At 40.2% G+C, this 19,949-nt stretch overlaps 1 protein-coding gene across 1 annotated transcript in view; it reads left to right on the top strand.

Moving 5' to 3' along the window:
• Window positions 1–19,949, top strand: part of CDH12 (cadherin 12) — a 693,631-nt gene that overhangs the window by 612,278 nt on the left and 61,404 nt on the right. The gene's annotated exons all lie outside the window — the stretch shown is intronic.

The following is a 19,949-nucleotide window of genomic DNA, read 5'->3' as shown; positions in this document are numbered from 1 at the left end:
TTTAGCTGCCCTGCCTCTTTCTTCTGCTCAATGATGACGGAGTGAACAAGAAAGCAATTTAGAGAAATAAAATATTTTATATAGTACAATAAGTGCTCATAGAAACAGTCTGGTTCAAGGAAACACTTATTTATCTTATTAAAATAATATAAACATCCTTTTAGAAGATAACATCCCCCACCCCATACAGAAAAAGAATCATTCAATACTTTAAAATTATATTGTTTTCATTCCAATGCTAGCAAACATGAGACTACCGTAAAATGTCTCTCTTGGAAGTCAGATTAGTTATTTCTTTAATTCACCTTTTACTGAAAAAAAAACCCTATTCAGATAAAGAGTTTTGTCACATAATTTGCAAGTCAATAAAGAACATGTGACTGAATATGCTCTTGGGTGCTTTAACTGTGAAGCTGTTTGCATAATAGCAAAATGACTTGAGTGGTGGGTGGTTAAGGAAATATTAAAGTGACATAGAGCTTTTCACCTTTTGGTCACCAAAAGGTATCACCTCAATATTGATTGGTTGCTGTGTTTGGACTGTGTTGAAGCACTTACTAGGGGACAAGAGCCCATATCCTAAAGAGCTCACTCTTGCCCACCTCACTCATTCCACAGTCACTGCTAGTGAAACCCCGCAAATCTACTTCCATAAGGAGGGATGACAAAGGCCCACTGGCACATTTTTAACTTTTCTAACATTGAGAGGCCAAGGATAGAATGGAAACTGAACTGTTCATCTCCTGCCCTCCATCACATCTGTGAAATAAGTGGAGTTACTTGAATTTACACCAGAGTAAATATAAACCAAATTAGGTTCTAGATTTTTGAAGTTAGTTAGCTTCTAGGTTTATATCCTCCTGTAAATAATGCACTGTGAACCTGATCTGAAACCTGTTGAAGGCAGTGGGAGCCTTCTCACAGATTAGGCACTATAACAACATACAGTTTTGTCTAGAAAAAACAAACAAAACTTATGTTGTTCTCTACAAATATCCAATTCTAATGGCTTCTTTTAAAATACAGATTGTCCCACAAGGAAGCCTCACTCCTCTACCCCCTACCTTCTGTATAAATCAGTCAATCATTGGCTGCTTTAGTGATTCAAAAATAACCTTTTTGCTGAGGTGTGTCTCAGCATGATTCCCAAGCAAGTTCTGACAGGCAGTACTGTGGGGTTACACTCCCATGACCAAAATTACATGCAATACCTACTGCCCCTCACATCAACAATACAATGTTTTCCAAGGAAGTTGAATAGAATCTATTAAAAATGGGATAAGTTAAATCTAATTGGAGCTGTCACGCTATCACTACTGAACATTATATGCATGTTGACTTCAGCAATATTACAATGTGTAACACTCCTACTAAAGATGCCGTCAATATTGTATAGGGATGCAATGTATTGTAATGTAATATAATAACATTTAACATTCCTGTGGTGGGAAGAACACCTCAGCAGCCCAACACTGTGGCATTTAATTTCAGAAAGGGGTACTATGAAAAAATAAGGAGATTAGTTAAACAGAAATTAAAAGGTACAGTGACCAGAGTGAAATCCCTGCAAGCTGCATGGACACTTTTCAAAGACATCAGAATAGAGGCCCAACTTAAATGTATACCCCAAATTTAAAAACACAGTAAAAGAACTAAAAACAAGCCACTGTGGCTTAACAATCATGTAAAAGAAGCAGTGAGAGATAAAAAGATATCTTTTAAAAAGTCAAATCCTAGCAAGGTAAATAGAAAGGAGCATAAACACTGCCAAATTAAGTCTAAAAATGTAATAAGAAATGCCAAAAAAGGAATTTGAAGAACAGCTAGCTAAAAACTCAAAAGGTAATAACAAAATGTTTTTTTAAGTACATCAGAAGCAGGAAGCCTGCTAAACAACCAGTGGGGTCCCTGGACGATCAAGATACAAAAGAAGCACTTAAAGATGATAAAGTCATTGCAGAGAAACAAAATGAATTCGTTGCTTCAGTCTTCACGGCTGAAGATGTTAGGGAGATTCCCAAACGTGAGCCGTCCTTTGTAGGTGACAAATCTGAGGAATTGTCAGGGATTGAAGTGTCACTAGAGGATGTTTTGGAATTAATTGATAAATTTAACAGTAACAAGTCACCAAGACCAGATGACATTGAGTTCTGAAAGAACTCAAATATGAAATTGCGTAACTATTAACTATGGTTTGTAACCTGTCCTTTAAATCAGCTTCTGTACCCAATGACTGGAAGATAGCTAATGTAATGCCAATATTTAAAAAGGTCTCTAGAGGTGATCCCAGCAATTACAGACCAGTAAGTCTAACGTCAATACTGGGCAAATTAGTTGAAACAATAGTAAAGAATAAAATTGTCAGACACATAGAAGAACATAACTTGTTAGGCAAAAGTCAACATGGTTTCTGTAAAGGGAAATCATGTCTTACTAATCTATTATAGTTCTTTGAAGGGGTCAACAAACTTGTTGGGTGATCCAGTGTACATAATGTACTTAGATTTCCAGAAAGCCTTTGACAAGGTCCCTCAAGAAAGGCTCTTACATAAATTAAGTTGTAATGGGATAAGAGGGAAGATCCTTTCATGGATTGAGAACTGGTTAAAAACAGGGAACAAAGGGTATGAATAAATGGTAAATTCTCAGAATGGAGAGGGGTAACTAGTGGTATTCCTCAAGGGTCAGTCCTAGGACCAATCCTATTCAACTTATTAATAAATGATCTGAAGAAAGGGGTAAACAGTGAGGTGGCAAAGTTTGCAGATGATACTAAACTGCTCAAGATAGTTAAGACCAAAGCAGACTGTGAAGAACTTCAAAAAGATCTCACAAAATTAAGTGATTGGGCAACAAAATGGCAAACACAATTTAATGTTTTACCTAGCAAGGTAAAGTAAATGTAAAGTAATGCACATTGGAAAAAATAACCCCAACTATACATACAATATGACGGGGGTTAATTTAGCTACAACTAATCAGGAAAGATCTTGGAGTCATCGCGGATAATTTTCTGAAGACATCCACGCAGTGTGCAGCGGCAGTCAAAAAAGCAAACATGACGTTAGGAATAATTAAAAAGGGGATAGAGAATAAGACAGAGAATATCTTGCCCTTATATAAATCCATGGTATGCCTACATCATGAATACTGCGTACAGATGTGGTTTCCTCATCTCAAAAAATATATACTGGCATTCATTAGAAAATGTTCACAGAAGGGAAACTAAGATGCTTAGGAGTTTGGAACGGGTCCCATATGAGAAGAGATTAAAGACGCTAGGATTTTTCAACTTGGAAAAGAGGAGACTAAGGGGGGATATGACAGAGGTATATAAAATCATAAGTGGTGTGGAGAAAGTGAATAAGGAAAAATTATTTACTTATTCCCATAATATAAGAACTATATTAATTATTAATTCATTAATATAAATGAAATTAATAGACAGCAGGTTTAAAACAAATAAAAAGAAGTTTTCTTTACACAGTGCACAGTTAACCTATGGAACTCCTTGCCTGAGGAGGTTGTGAAGGCTAGGACTATAACAGGGTTTACAAGAGAACTAGATAAATTCATGGAGGTTAAGTCCATTAATGTCTATTAGCCAGGATGGATAAGGAATGGTGTCCCTAGCCTCTGTTTGCAGAGGGTGGGTATGGATGGCAGGAGAGAGATCATTTGATCATTACCTGTTAGGTTCACTCCCTCTGGGGCACCTGGCATTGGCCACTGTCAGTAGACAAGATACTGGTCTCGATGGACCTTTGGTCTGACCCAATATGGCTGTTCTTATGTTCTTATGAGGCCTATATGTATTCTTCACATATTCCAGTTGCCTATTCTCTTTGTATAGAAAGGAAACACATTTGTCTTAAAGCCTGTCAAATGATAATAGAATAGGATTTACAAACAATATTGCCTGTTTCTGATAATGGTCATTGTTTTTTATGAATTCAATTATCTTTGGAAAGCATGGTGCCTCATAAAAATCACATGCAAGATTTAGCTATGAGTTTAGTAGAAGGCCATGATTTTGTTTCAGCCATTTCAATAAAACAAATGATGCAAGTTCCCTTCATATAGTTTTGCTGCTCTCTCATTCCAATTTGGAATTTTCAGTCCTGACATTGAGGGGCCATGGTGCATGCCACTCCACAAAGTATAGCAACGAGTTTTCCGTTCCACAGCTTTAGATCAGGGTGGTCAAGAAACGTTCTTGAATTGGAGGTCTGTTGTCATTTTCCAAAGGTTGTTGATGAGGGTGATGGGCCAGCAAGCCAATATAGAAGAGCCTTAGATGAGGCCAGTGTGTCAGTCATCTGCCTCCAAAGACTTCAGGAGAAAGGAACAAGGGATATCTTCCCCATATCCCACTGAAGATACCTTGAGTCAAAGAAGTATCCTGAAGCTATATGCTGGAAGAAAGGGTTGGGGGAGAGAGGGGCTGGCTAAAACATTTCTAAGATTGAATAAGGAAACCATGCAGGGGTCATGCAATTTCACCCTCTATAACCAAAGATTCAAATGGCCTTAATTTAATGGCTATGGTTGTGTGCCCATGTCCAGATTTCACTCACTGTTCCCTCTACCAGCACAACTGTAGTAAAATCAAGAGGTGTTTGGAGGCATGGATAAATATTCACAAATCAATACTTTATACTGTTACAATATTCCCACATGAACCATGGAGCACAATTATAAGATAATTTTCTTGTATGCGTCCTAATTTTGCCACCCCTAAGCCACGTTTCTTCTGGGTTACTAACATTCCTCATCACTCTCAGATTCCATCCCTCTCCTTCCTCCTCAGTATTTCCTGCAAAATATGCCCTGGTCTCTCACCTCTAGCCTCAAAAACAAAACAAAATAAAACAAAACCCACACATTGACCACACCTGCCTCTCATGCCACTGCTGTACTCTCTGCCTCCCCTATTGCCCTTCCCTCTCAAAATTCTGCTAAGATAATTTCATTTACCCTTGGTTCTGACCAGATCTTCCATTGGCTTCCCCCATTTCACCACATTAAATTCAAGCTTCTTGTCCTCATCTTCCAAGCCCTGTACAACTCCACCTCTTGTCAACTCTTCTTCTCTTCTCTTATTACCCTGCCCCTCCCTTACTTTCTCTGTTCCATCATCAATTACTTCAGCTTCAGGCTCCTGTTTGTCAGCTATTCACAGAGACACCTTCATGTGTTCTTCCATGTTGCCCCTTGGGGACTGAATGATCTCCCTGAACTATTCTGTAGGGCCACTAGCCTCTCCAGGCTCACCTCTGCCATGAGGCTTCTAAAAAATGATCCAGTTAGTAATGGGGGTGAAGGCAGATGGCAACAGTTGACACTTATCTTACACAGAGTATTTTTAATTATCAAGGGAGAAAATTGCAAATATCTGTGTGTACATTAGAGCTAGTCAAAATTTGAAATGATTTTTTTTTCCAAACCAAAAATATTTGTAATATTTTCTCAACATTATCAAAACTATTTGCCTATTTTTGTGTTCACTTTTATCAACATGGTTATAGAAGTTTTTCAGTTACCTTAAAATCCAGTTCAGTAAATAAAATAAAATAAAATAATAAGCTGCAATTTTTAAAAACAAAAATGGATCAATTTTGAACCCTGTAAAATGGAAACCGCTTTAGATATTTCAAAGTTATTTAAGTTATTTTTTCCATTTTTTCCAACAGCTCCACTGTCTCTAAAATGTTTATAGATTATTCTGTTTCTCCTTTCCTCCCTTTTGGCCCTGATCCTGCAAACCCACACATGCTTAACTTTATGTTCAGCTAGACTACTCACAGTGGTAAAATTAAGCACCTAATATCTATCAAAGTTAGCAGGACCAGAACTTTAGTTTTTAAACTCATTGCAGAGGGACTATGTCTTCCTACATATTTGTGCAACACCTAAGCACAGCTCCAACCCTGCCTAAAACCTTTGGGCTTAGCATTTTATGAAGTTATGCAATAATTATTATATGACACTTACTGATTTTATTACAAACTAACAAATTAGCATTCCCAGCACAACTTGGAATAGGTAACAACAGTATTATAGTTTTTTCCCCATGTATAAAATGAGACTAATTGAGACCCAGCTCAGGTATGTGATTTTTCCCAAGACCATACAATATGTCCAGTCAGTAGCAACATTGAAACTAGATCCTTGGTCTCCTGCCTCAGTACCAAGGCCACATTGTCCATCAGTCAAATGCAGCACTATGATTTCACAGTTATGGATGTACCTACTTGTTAAAAAAAATAACATTTAAAAAAATCCTCTAATCCAGGATATATAAATAAATAAAAGTAGCTAAATCTCTATTCAGTTTTCCATTTAACTTTAAGCTAATTCTTTTTAATAGAATACCCACCCTATCATAGCAGAACTTCTCATAAACTTCCACTGAGAGCAGCTTAGTTCTTCAACAGTTGATTCAGTCCTCCCAGAAGACTCCTAAGGCTTAGATAGTTGTTTGTCTTTGATAGTCAGCTATCAACATTGTATGTTCCTGATCATGAAGAATCTGGAAGAATGAAAAGTTCTATTTAAACTGAAGAATGCAAGGACACCTTTAAAACATAAACTGGAAAAAAAATTTGAGGAATACTTTCAGAAATCTGGAGAGACAAACTTTCAGGTAATACATCATCTCAAAATGTTTAACATTTACCCCTTTTTTGTCTGCCATGTTCTTATTGAGTTGATTTTATTTTTAGCTCTCACAAAAATACGTAATTCAGATGAAGCTTTCTGAAAGGCTGTTCAGAATATTGACTGAATGAAATAAAAGCCTCTGTTACAATACTCAAACAAGATAGATTGAGCCATCAACAACATTAAAGCCGGTAAACAAAAAAATGAATGTTTCTCGGCATTATGCAATGAATAACTATAGTATTTAGAGAATTTGTCAATAGATAAAATATAGTACTGTGGTACAGTACACATTGTATTCCCAGAACAAAAATGACAATTATTTACCAAATAGTGGTTAGAAGATAAATATTATTTGTATCTTGTAAAGATGGTGTTATTAGTCTATTCTTATTCAGTTAATGAAATATGGTTATTTTAACCTACCGCCAGCTTTAAGTGCTGGCTGGCCATTAACAGCAGAATGTGTAGGTTAATTTTGAAATGTTTTATCATTGCAGGAGACTGTCTTCATTAATAATCATACCTTATATCTGTTGTTTTCTGGATGAAAGGTATATACAAAAGTGCTTCATAGAAATTCAGCAACCTCTGGGTGGAATCATAGCAGCCATTCTACCCAGCTTGCTTTCTGTGAGGAGATATGAGGAAATTATTCTGGGGTATTTAGGGAGATGGAATGAAAACTACCCAAGTTAGACACATATCATAAACCAAAGTGAATCCCCTAGCCACTGCAATATTGGCTGTGCTTTGAAGCAGGAACAATAGAAACTTGACCCCAGGTCTCCTACATACCAGCTGACTGGCCAAGCCACTGGGCTGTTCTAGGGTGTTTCTTAGTACTTCCCCCATCTTGACCTGACCTGAGAAATGTTCTTTAAAACTGATACATTTACTCAGAACATTCTGGGTGCTGACAAAATGGCATTTCTCAGTGGAAAAAAGCATAATGCAAGGTTTTTTGGTTTTTTTCAACCAGTTCTACTGATCAGTTTTGAAAATCTGGCCACTTATTTATTTGTCTACATGAGAACTAAGCAGTTATGGAAATCTGGCTCCAAGTATATTGTGTCAGGCTACCTCTCAAAGAAAGCCACAGGAGAAGACCAGAGGGCAGAAAAACACTGCAAGTGATCCCTTCAGCATTTTGTATTGAATTCTCTGCAAATTCTTATTTGTTCTTTGAGTGATTGCACATGTCCATTCCACTGTAGGTATGTGCCTGAGGAGTGTACAGTTGTCAGAGAACTTTTTCCTTCAGCACTACCTGTTGGGATGGCTCAAGTGCCTTCTGCTACTGCACACCTTCCCCGAACTCCTCAGTTCCTTCTTACCATCAATGACTGTTGTTGGAGCGCTTCCCATCTTGATACTGAAAGTTTTTCCCTCACTCTTTGCATATAGATCATATGCTCTCTCAGTAGCTAGTTAGGTATAAAGTATAATGAATGTTAGATTTCAGATTTTGGACCAAATTTGAATCTTGGCACTGGGACTGGAGCCATGCCTCGCTCTGGGGCTTCAGTCCTGCCAATTGTTTGCCAGCTGATGTCAGTCAGGAATTCACAACTCAGCTGCCTAGAATGTTTGGGGAGTCCCACATCAGTGACAAGTGTCACAATTGTAAAGGATTTAAGCCTTGCTCTAAAAAAGATAGAGCAGTGAGATTTAAGTATCTCCTTATGGAGGCAGCACTCCACCCTCCACCAGAGCCATCAGGTTCAGAGCTTACTCCCTTTGGCACTTCATTGTATGGCTCCAGTACTGAAGAAAAGACATGGATCTTCCAAGGAGTCGGTCCCCCATTTAGCAAGATCATTGGTACCAAAGCCGTCTAGAGGTAAAGACTCTAGGAGAGACTCTTGAGGAAAAATGTTCACCAGAGCATGCCAATTCTAGGAAGTGAAGTGGGGGAATCCTTGACTCTGGAACCTGTGCCAGGGCATTGAGGCTGACACCTGAAGTTCCTATGTAAAAACATCAAACTCAGAACCCAATTCTGGGTATTGACAACAATGGAAGCATATGCAGCTGCTGGAGAACTACTCAACTTTTCGGTACCAGGGTCCTCATGGGAGCAGGAAGGGTTTCAGACAATACCAGTGACTGTGTTTCCTATACTAGCTCCTCAGACCATATGGTATCAATACCCTCTAAACTTCTGGTATCAAAGAGGCTGGTAAAATCCAGAGGCAAATCACTGTTAATATCTCTGGTACTGCCAACCCCAGGCTCAGCTCTTTGCTGTCAACACAGGATTTGCTCCACTATTATCACAATACTCTGAGTTATCTTCTTTGCAGTTGGAGATGGGGTCTTGTGTGTTCCATGTGAGATGGGATGCATACCCTCCATCACAGCCTTCGGGTCAGTCCCAGGAGTGAGATCTCAATATCACCCAGTTTCAACCTTCTGTATCATCAGTGGGCCCTTCTTAACAGACTCCCGACTGGGCCAGGCCGCTGTGCAGCCAACCAGCACCATCGGGGTCTTTGAGACAATCCAAGCAGCACCCATGGCACAGATCAAATAATGATACACATTGTCGAGGAGTGCCCATTAACCAAATTCAATAGTGGGCTCTCAAAGCTCCATTTGGCCACTAAAAACACTATTGCTGGGCTCAGCAAATATGCAAACACTAGATAGATAAATAAATAAGGGGCAATGGTCTGCGCAAGCATGGGGCCCACCATCACCATGTCAATGGCCCTTGTGGACACCTTAGAGTGACCCTCCCCCTGCTAGAACTTCCCCTCATCCACTTGAGTTGACTTCCTCATGGATGAAACAAGATTATCAGCACCACAGACAACATTATCCTCAACATCTTGGTTTGTCTACATTCTTATCACCAGATGAGACTGGAGAGATGGTGAGCGATTCACTGCCACCAGAGGATTACAAGAACTCACCAAGAACTGCCTAAAAGGGTGGCCTCGGTGTTACACATTCAGGTGCAGGGGCGACTCCAAGCACCAGCGCACCAAGCGCGTGAATGGGGCGGCAAGCCGCAACAGGTGGCCTGCCGGTCGCCATGAGGGCAGCAGTCAGGCTGCCTTCAGCAGCATGTCTGTAGGAGGTCCGCCAGTCCCATTGTTTCGGTGGCAATTCGTCAGCAGGTACACCGAAGTTGCGGGACCAGCAGACCTCCCGCCGAATCCATGTTACCAGCAGACCTCCCGCATGTGTGCCGCCGAAAGCCACCTGACTGCTGTGCTTGGGGTGGCAAAATACATAGAGCCGCACCTGTTCAGGTGGATGAGATCTGCAAGAAATCCCACATGCTAGTGGGCATATTAGCTTCAACAGGGCCCTCCAGTGTAGCACTTCTGATTAATGAAGCAATTCTGGAGCTGATCAAAACACCCTGGCAGATCCCTCCTTCCTACAGCAAAATGGTTAGAGAGGAGATACTATGTCCCTTCTAAGGGTTTTGAATACCTCTACTCTACCATCCACCATCCCCCAGGCTCTTTGGTGGTGGCAGCAGCTAACAAGCAGGAGAGGCAGGGGTACCAAGCATCGACACTGAAGGGGAAGGAGTCAAATAGACTTCACTTGTTTGGTTGTAAATTTTATTCAAGGGGATGGCTGCAACTTAGAATTGCTAAACAGCAAACTCTTATTCGTGATGACTTCACTTTGTGTAAAAACATCATGAAGTTTAAAGACAAGTTACTGGAAGTCTCTATCAGGAATTTAGTGTGATGGTGGAAGAGGGCTAGCTAGTGGCCAGGATAGTTTGGAAATGGCAGACTCAGGAGTTCAATCCACGTTGTCTGCCATATCTATGGGGAGACGTTCATAGTTGTAGTCTTCCAATCTCCCTTCTGAAGTACAGCAGACCATCCAAGATCTGTCCTTTGAAGGTCCCTCCTTCTTTCTGGAAAAGATGGATGATTGGCTACTTGCCTGTAAGATTCCAGGGCAACAATGAAGTCACTTGGAATCTATACATCAGGGACAAAGAGGAAGCCATTCCAGCCCCAGCAGGCTCACAGATATCAGAACTTTATACCTTGGCTTATACCTTGTCAAGAAAAAGGGGCAGGAATGATAGGAGGTGACCACCTCCCATCTCCTCCTCCTCTGCAATAGAAGGTTCCTCTAAACCAGCAGCCCAAACTAAACATGTTTGTCGAAAGCAATATACCAATTCCTACAGACCCCTCTGTTCCTACCCAAATGTTTTCCAATTGTCTATCTCAATTCCTCTGTGCTTGAACTCACATCACATTGGATCGATGGGTCCTAACCACAGTGGATCTGGGATATGCCCTAAATTTGTTTTTCTCTTCCCTTCCATGCCCTTCCATGTCCCTCTTCAGAGACTACTCTCATGACACCATTCTTCAGTGGTCAGTCCAATCTCACCTTCTAGAGGGAGTGTAATAGATGGTTTGGAGGGATGGGTGGCCTAGTGGTTAGAGGGCTTGGCTCTCAGCCCTGGCATGGTTGAGAAGATTCAGTCTTTAAGGCCAGGGGTGTAAGGAGTCAGAATCTGCTGCACTGGGTTACTCCCTACCAGTCTTTTCAGTCTGAGGTGTGGCCCTCCATGAGTGCTGGAACCATTTTTATAGTAGGGGTGCTAATCATGGAAACCATGTATTTGGTGTTTGTTATTACTATTCCAAATCAGGGTGTGTGGCAACACCCCTAGTTCCAGCACTACTGGGCCTCTCTATTCCAGTTTGCTGGGTGGCTTCCTTTCTGTAGAGTCCCATCTTTGGAGGCATCTTATCGTGGTCCCAGGCTCTTACTCCCAGATGGCTGCTGTAGTTGGCAGGCTAGTGATCCTTTCCCCCAGGTAGGGAGACAGCTAACTCCTGGACAAATGGAAACTTTTTTTTCTATTTGGTTTCAACAAAAATGTGCCTCTCCAGTGCAAGCTTCCATCAACATCAAGGTCTGACAGTTAGTTCTATTAATGTACATTTGGTAGATATTTCAGCTTTCCACCCTTTTTTCCCAATCCCATAGCTATCAGATTTCTAAAAGTGTTAAATTTGTTATAGCCACACATGCAAAACCTGTTTCCCCATGTGATCTCAGTCTGGTACTAACAACATTAATGGCATCACCATTTGAATCTCTTGCTGCTTGCTCCCTACTGCACTTCTCTATGGATGTGGGTGAGTTGAGAAATTTTGTCTCAGAGCCTCCTTCTACAGTTTTCCATGAGGATAATGTTTACCTCTGCCCTCACCCAACATTCTTGACAAAGGTGGCTTCCAGTTTCCACATTAACCAGGCAATGTATTTGCCAGCTTTCTTCCTGAATCCTCACACATATTCATTGGATGTGAGAAGAGATTTAGTCTTCTACTTGGACCAGACCAGGTGTTTTTTAGACCCTCATCTCAGTTATTTGTCACAGTTGAGGCAGAGTGAAAGGCCAACCAGTTTCTACTCAGAGGGTTTCCTCCTGGATTTCTTCTTGAATTTGAGCTACCAGTTAGTTCATGTCATGCCACCTCTGAGAGCAGGGATTAGCAGCTTTTGGCACATGGCACATTAAGGAAATCCACTGGCGAGCCGGGATGGTGTGTTTACCTGCAGCGTCCACAGGTTCGGCTGATTGCGGCTCCCACTGGCCACGATTCACTGTTCCAGGCCAATGGGAGCTGCGTGGGCTGAGGGATGTGCTGGGTTCTATTTCCCACAGCCCCTATTGGTCTGGAACGGTGAACCACAGCCAGTAGGAGCTGCAATCAGCCGAACCTGCGGACGCTGCAGGTAAACAAACCATCCCAGCTCGCCAGCAGATTTCCTTAACGGGCCGCATGCCAAAGGCTGACGATCCCTGTCTTAGAGTGTTGGCCCATTCAACAAGAGCACAAGCAGGTTTAGCAGCTTTCTTCAAACAAGTACCTATTTGAGATATTTGCCAAGCTGGACTTGGTCGTCAGTTTACACTTTTGCTGTTCATTATTCCATTTCCCATCAGTTCAGGAACACTGCCAGTCTTGGATGTGTTGTTCTGCAGTCACTGTTCAGATAAAATACAAGCCCACCTCCATGGTAATCTACTCGAGAGTCACCTCATAGACTCATAGACTTTAAGCTTAGAAGGGACCATTATGATCATCTAGTCTGACCTCCTGCACAAAGCAGGCCACAGAATCTTACCCATCCACTTCTATAACAAACCCCTAACCTATGTCTGATTTACTGAAGTCTTCAAATTGTGGTTTGAAGACCTCAAGCTGCAGAGAATCCTCCAGCAAGTGACCCATGCCCCATGCTGCAGAGGAATGATTATGTTCAATCACTGAAGAAAAAACAGCTACCTACCTTTCCTTGATTGTTGTTCTTCGAGATGTGTTGCGCATGTCCAATCCATGACTTGCAATCCCTCCCTTCCGGTCAGAAGGAACAGGGAAGATTGACGAGTGCAGCTCCATCCCCTCATACCTGCATGTGATGGCACACAACAGCAAAGGGTATTGAAGCTGCCCTGACGGGTACCACTGATGGAAACATTTCTCCAACAACTGTACACCTACAATGGAATGGACATTTGCAACACTCCTTGAAGAACAACAGTTACAGAAAGATAGGTAACTTTTTTTTCTCTTTCAGTGACTTACACAGCAAGTTTGTACAGTATACAAAAGGTGATGGCCAATATTTTCAAAGGAAGGTGTTTAAATCCATATTAAATCCAAATAGGTGCTTTGATTTTCAAAAGGCTGAGCCCCTACAGCTCTCATTGGCTTCAGTGGGAGTTGCAGAAACTCACCTTTTAGGCACACAAGTTTGAAATTTTTTTGTCATTGTCAGTAAATTGATTACATTTGTTATGGAAGTCAGAATGAACAAATGTGAAATCCCACCATCCCAATTTTAGTGTTATTTTTTCTGACTACATCTCACTTTTAAAGTGAAAATCTGCAGAGAAAATTAGCCTAAAGAAACTGCATACAGAAAAGTCATAACTTAAGCAGGTTAACTACATTTTGTATTTGTAATCACATATATATGGATAATTACATCTAGATACTTCTTAAATCTTATTTTCTGTTTCAGACCCTGTGCATACAATTTGCTGAAAAGGAGTGGACATTTCTCCATAGTAGAAACTGACTGTAGAATTGTGCGTAATGGGATGTGCAAGTTATGGTTCCATAATAAACATTCTTATTTGCAATACAAGTGTGAGATATCAGGAAAAGAATATTAAGAGATGATGGGTTAATAAAAATTTTGTTATTTGTGGTTCTGTAGTGATGGAGAAAGTATGAAAAGTGCTTCCACAAGATGTTAAGAAGCAATGTACTAAAATGTTAATCAGAGCAGCACAAACTCCATGTTCCAATATATTTTTATCACTTTGGTGGTCTCATATACCATACTGTTTAAGTTCTATAGAAGGGATACACAAAGTTGTGTTTTTCCCCCATGGTATTATAGTGGACTCCCCAGCAACAATGCTATTTTTTTAATTTTTCATGAAAATGTTTGAAACAAGGTTGGTTACTTCTGAGCATAATCTTTTTTTGTGTCTATTAAGCACCGTACATCTTTATGGTGCTTTATACACATTATAGAAATACTTACACAGAAATGTTTGATTAAAATCTTTAGAATTAACAGAAAATAAATCTTGCCATATTGTTCACATTTGTGCTTAACGTCATATGCATGGTGTCCCTAGCTTCTGTTTGTCAGAGGATGGAGATGGATGGCAGGAGAGAGATCACTTGATCATTACTTGTTAGGTTCACTCCCTCTGGGACACCTGGCATTGGCCACTGTCGGTAGACAGGATACCGGGCTGGATGGACCTTTGGTCTGACCCAGTATGGCCATTCTTATGTTCTTATGTTTCAAAATCTCTGGTGTAAACTATGTCAATGGAAGACATGTTTTCCCATTTAATAAAGAAAATACATATTTTTTTAGTCTAGATGGCTTTTATTTCAGATTGTGAAAAAAAGCCAAGAAACTAAAAAAAATAAAATAAAAAAGGGACTGATCCAAACCCCATTGAAGTCAGTGAGAGTTTTCTGTGGACTTCAGTGGACTCTTTCAAAGTGCTAAACAAGTATTAATTAACATTATCCTACCATGACCCTTCTGAATCAGGTAATCATTACTGCTGTTCTTAGTGTACACTTATTTAAGAGATTATGCGGACTATGTGTTTTTTATCCCTTTTCCTTTACCTGTTTATTTGCATACTTTAAATGATTTGCTTTTTTATCCTATAATGTTATTTGGTATAAACAAATTATTAACTCCAAAGTTAGGTAGTGAACTTTGTTTAAAATTATGATTGTTTTTTCCTCTGAATTATCCCCATTTTCCAGGTGAGGAAACTGACACACGGTGATTAACTGTGGTCTGTGCCACATAGTACAGAACAGAGAATTGATTTCAGGAGTTCCCATTGTCCGTTAGACCACTGTCCCATATGGCTTACCTTACCAGAGTAATATTTTGCTATAGGCAAAAATATTGACTAGATTTTCAAAAATTAGTTTTCAAAATCATACCTGAAAAACCTGTGTAGAAATCAGGTAATTGCACAGGACACCAAGTAGTTACACATATGCCCAGCCAGCTCTCCTATATCATTTAAGGCAATAGTCCAGTTGTAAGTAGTTAATTTGCCCTCCTCTCAGGCAGCACAGATCCACAATAATTTGGGGAAACTGCTTCTCACCTGTTCTTTTAAAAGCTGTACTTCAGAATCAATTTTCAGTGCGTAACAACAACTTAATTGAACTTACTAATGTGAGAATATGTTGTATTGTTCATGTGTGTTAGTAAATGGTGCTCTTGGTATTAAATAACTATATATACATACACACACGTTCCTCTTTTCATAGCATTAGTGTAATGGCTCCCATGCAGAACAGCACTCCCGTCCCATCCTCTCCAGGTAGTCCATGAAGCCATTGAGCAATAGCTCACACAAAGGTAACGATACCAGCAGGCCAGATAAGACTATTTCCATAGTTTCAGGCCTCAGCCTTCCTCCTGCAGGCCTTTCCTTCCCCTCCCGTCTGCCCACCCCATGGAAGTTTAGATAAATGGGCCTTGAATCTGAACATTAAATTTGGCTTTGTAAAACTAAAACCAGGCTGACAAAAGTTTGGTGACCTCAATACCACTCTTATCTTTGTCTTCTGACTTTTTTATTTCAAAGATACCTCAATATCCCCAGGAGAAATGCAGTAAGGCACCAGTTAAGAAAGGTTTATAGGCCTGTGTCTATTTTTCAGCACCTAAGGAGCCCCAATAGTTGATTGGACTTCTAGATCCTGTAGTCCTGGTTCCAGCAAAATTCTCATGAACTGCAATTGATGGGTTTCCCCCTCCCCCACAAGAAAGCTCTGCAAGACAAAGTCCTATGAGGGGGAGATTGTAATAGCATTGAGCAGCTATTCCCATAAGTACCAGGAATAGCTACTTAAACAATATTATCACAACTGATTAAAAAATGTGAATTGTGCCCACTATGTAAGTGCCAAGTAATTATTTTATTTTACCTTTTACATTTGTCAGTACTAGAACAAATTATATTAGACTATAAGCAAGTAACTATCAAACATTGACCATTCTTCTTGGATTCTCCTTAAATCAGGCAAATATCACCTCAAAAAACTTGCCCAAACATCTCTGATGCCATTGTGGATTGAGTAATTGAGATGTCTTGGTGGGTTAAGCTAACAAGAAGCACAATATTTGTTTTCATTTTATTTTTCGAAGGATGGTTCTCTTTTCAATTAGGTTACTTTTGAACATTAGCATTTCAAGGTTCATAATAAATTGAAAATTCTGCCAAACAAACATACAACCTTCCTCCCACAATAGCAAATGAGATCTGGATCAAAGAGAAAGCTACAGTAGGAATGATTTGTTGTTAGGTTGTCTATTACATGCATTAATAGTGTTCAAACAGTGCTTTGGATATCACTTTAAAAAAAAAAAGCTAAAATAAATATAGCCGAAGAAACAGCAGGAAAGGATAATTTTACACACATAAAAGCACTTTTGTGGATGACTAGAGGCCCAGAGGTTTGTTAATGAGATTTATAGCCATTATACTGAAAGACAGTGTGGATCCTGCCCCTGTTGTTAGTGACATGGCTATGATACCATCTAATGGCTGTTTGCTGGTCTTTGTGAAATGAAATGGTGATCTCAGGTCATTGTTCTTATCATAGCTGACAACTTTTCTGGCAGGCATACCAAGGGTTGACTGGGCATAAAGGCTCTGATCCAAGTCCAAACTAGAAATCAATGGACACACATCCACTAACTGCAGGTATAGAAAAATATTTGTGTTGAAAAACAAAACACATCAGAACTCAGCTAGTTTCAGGCCTCAGAAAGTGAAGCTTAACCCAACTGAGCCAAAAGTGTTGCACACCTGGGCTGAGTTTCAGTCAAACATCACTGTTCTCTCCTCACTCACACAACCTTGCCCCCTCCCAAAAATATCTGGGATCCCATCCTGTGCTTTTGAAGCTTTCTGGGTGGGATGTAGCAGGTGGTTGTATTCCCATCCCTCACCTTGGCCTTGTCAGTGTCTTTGGGGGCCAGCTGAGATTCTTCATTAGTCTTTAGACTTGAGATCTTCAGTGGTATCAAGATTGCCCCGACCCCCCCTTTTTCCATGAACAGTGCAAATACCTCCTCAATCTGCCATTCTCCTGCATACTCACAACATAGACTAAGATCTGGGTAGGTTGCCAATTTGTGCTCTTGACAGCTGTGGTGTAGAAAACCATTTTGCCTCTCTTTGTGCCTGCAGCCTGAGACATTCCTGAACTCCTTGCATCATAAGTAGAGAATCACTGGTTTTGGGGAGGGCTTTTTGGCTACGTACTTCTGTGGGGTGTAGGCTGAGTTTCAGGCAAACTCAGCTGAGATTGACAGTTTATATAGCTCTGTGATTAGACACACTAACTTTGATTTGCAAGGTCCACCAACATTTAATCTAATAGATCTCACACCAGTTTTACAAGTTTCAGCCAGGTTAGGGTTGAGGGATGTTGATAGGGTGCTATGGTGAAGCCTGCACTCTCACTGGCCTTACTACACAGGACTTGTCCTGTGGCTAAATCATACCAATTCACGGCTATACTTGGCTAAATGTGACCAAATGAAGAAATAGCTAAAAACTGACCTAGTGCTGATTGAGAACAGAAAGGGATTGATCTGCTGTATCTCTGGTAGTTCCCCATAATCACCTGCCCTTTACAAAAGTCAGCACCTATCTCTGATTACATGTACCAAGTCTTATACAAAAGCATTTCTTGCTAAATCTGTATGTTTAGCCACTTTACAGAACAGGCATGTGCTGAATTTCTGCACTGCCACTCTCCCAACAAGACCCTGACATTCACCTTCCCTCGCCCACACTGCTACTGTTAAAAAGAAAACAGGAAAACAGATTGCTCTGAAATCAACATGTTTCTCCTGTCAGTCCCTGTTCTCCATGGCCCTGGGAGACTGCCCATTTGTGACAAATGCTTCTGCAGTGTAACTAGTTTCTGCATAAACTTGTTTGTCCTGCTTGTCCCATGTTTCATGTTGGCTCTGGAGGACAACAGAAGGTCTCCAGAGTGTAAGGGAATAGGCTGAACAGACTGCTAATCCAGGTTGATTTCAATATAGTGGTGCAGTGAATACATGCAGGACTGTATACAGGCAGAACTGAATATAACAATTTACCAAAAGAAAGGTGTCACAGCAAATCCATTACAGTGGAACATTATAATCTAAAGACAGGCCAGATCTCTCCCTGAATGGTCATTCTGGTCTTTTTCACAAGCAGTCCTTATTATCCAATATTAATTCACATTTTTCTTTACAAAGAAGCATTTTTGAGAAAAAAAAGTTTTGTTTTCATAAGTTTGTTTTCATACTCTGTTGATGCTTTTTTTCCCGTCTTGTCAGAAATGTACATTATTTGTGTTCATTGTTTTTACTTTAGAAATATGTTCTCAAGGTATCACCATTAAGCGCTTCCACATGCTATGAAGGTACTATTATGGGCGCATGATGGCAGCGCGGTTACATAGTACATCTTCAGGGATCTGATTCTGATAGAGTTGAAGATCGCGTCCGATTTCAAATTAATCTGAATGACCCTAGCTTTACTGCTGTTATACTTCTGGAACTGATAAAATGTCAAGTCACTGAAAATAAACGGATGTAGCCTGAACAATCTGAAATGAGTAATGTATAGTTACTTTGACTCCATATAAGTCCCATGCACTTCACAACCAGGCACAATATTTTATCAAGAAATGTTTTGTTCTTAATGAATCTGAGTGCTTTTCGGCTCACTAAGAATATATCTATCTACTAGGGAAAGAGGGAGGAAATTCAGTCTCTTGTGTTCCTTTGCTTTATGGTTGTTAAACTTGTGGCAGAGCAATTTGTGATATTCCCCATAAATATTTTTGGAAAACTCTAACAACAGAGTTAAAGCTAAGTGGAGGCACAGTAAATAAAACCCTGTTGGTTGATGTCAGGTTTCTCTTTTCTTTTAGCAATAACTTTCCACGTGGAGCTCAAATCTCATTAACTAATAATAAGATTTGTGATTGTACCTCCCGTACACCACTTACAAAATTTACTCCTTAATCTAAATCAGTGAGGTACCACTAAGAAATAGCTGAGCCTAGTCTGACTTGACATTTCTTGTTATTTGCCTCGTTATTTTGTTTTCCTGCTGAAAAACAGATCTCAGCATGTTACATCAAAAGGGAAAAAATAGTGAAAAAGTATCTGCACAATCTTTTACTACTTAGTGCATGCATACTACAAAGCCATACAGGTAATGTACCAAATGGGGATGCTGACCCAACTAATTTTTTACACTTGGGGATTCTCTGTTAATCATGGAAGCCAGACTGTGTCCTCACATCCACGCCTCCTGAGAGGGAGGGAGAAGGCAGGCAGTGCATAATTACACAGTACCCCCTCAAGTAGGAAAGCAAATAATGCATGTACCACAGTACAGATATGAATAATTGCTGGTGTGTTGCTAACTCACAAGAGAGCAAAGCTTTGTTCCTAATCTAGTAGCACTGATGGAATCCCTTGAGAGAGGTTCTCTTTGCAAAACTTTGCAAAGCTGAATAAGTTGACACCAAATGTACTGTGCAGTTAAAAACCAACAAGGAGGTGGCTCTCCTGCATCCCCAAGCAGGGAGCCCTCCAACTTCTCTCAATACTGTGAATGTCTCCTGTCCTGTCCTGCCTTTAGGTGGGCTATGAATTCACTCAGTCAAGAGTGACTGAACCACTGACTTGGT

Source organism: Mauremys reevesii, linkage group 2 (assembly GCF_016161935.1).
Source record: "Mauremys reevesii isolate NIE-2019 linkage group 2, ASM1616193v1, whole genome shotgun sequence".
Lineage (NCBI taxonomy): Eukaryota > Metazoa > Chordata > Testudines > Geoemydidae > Mauremys > Mauremys reevesii.
The sequence above is the reverse complement of the archived record's forward strand: the minus strand, read 5'-3'. Positions and strand labels throughout refer to the sequence as shown.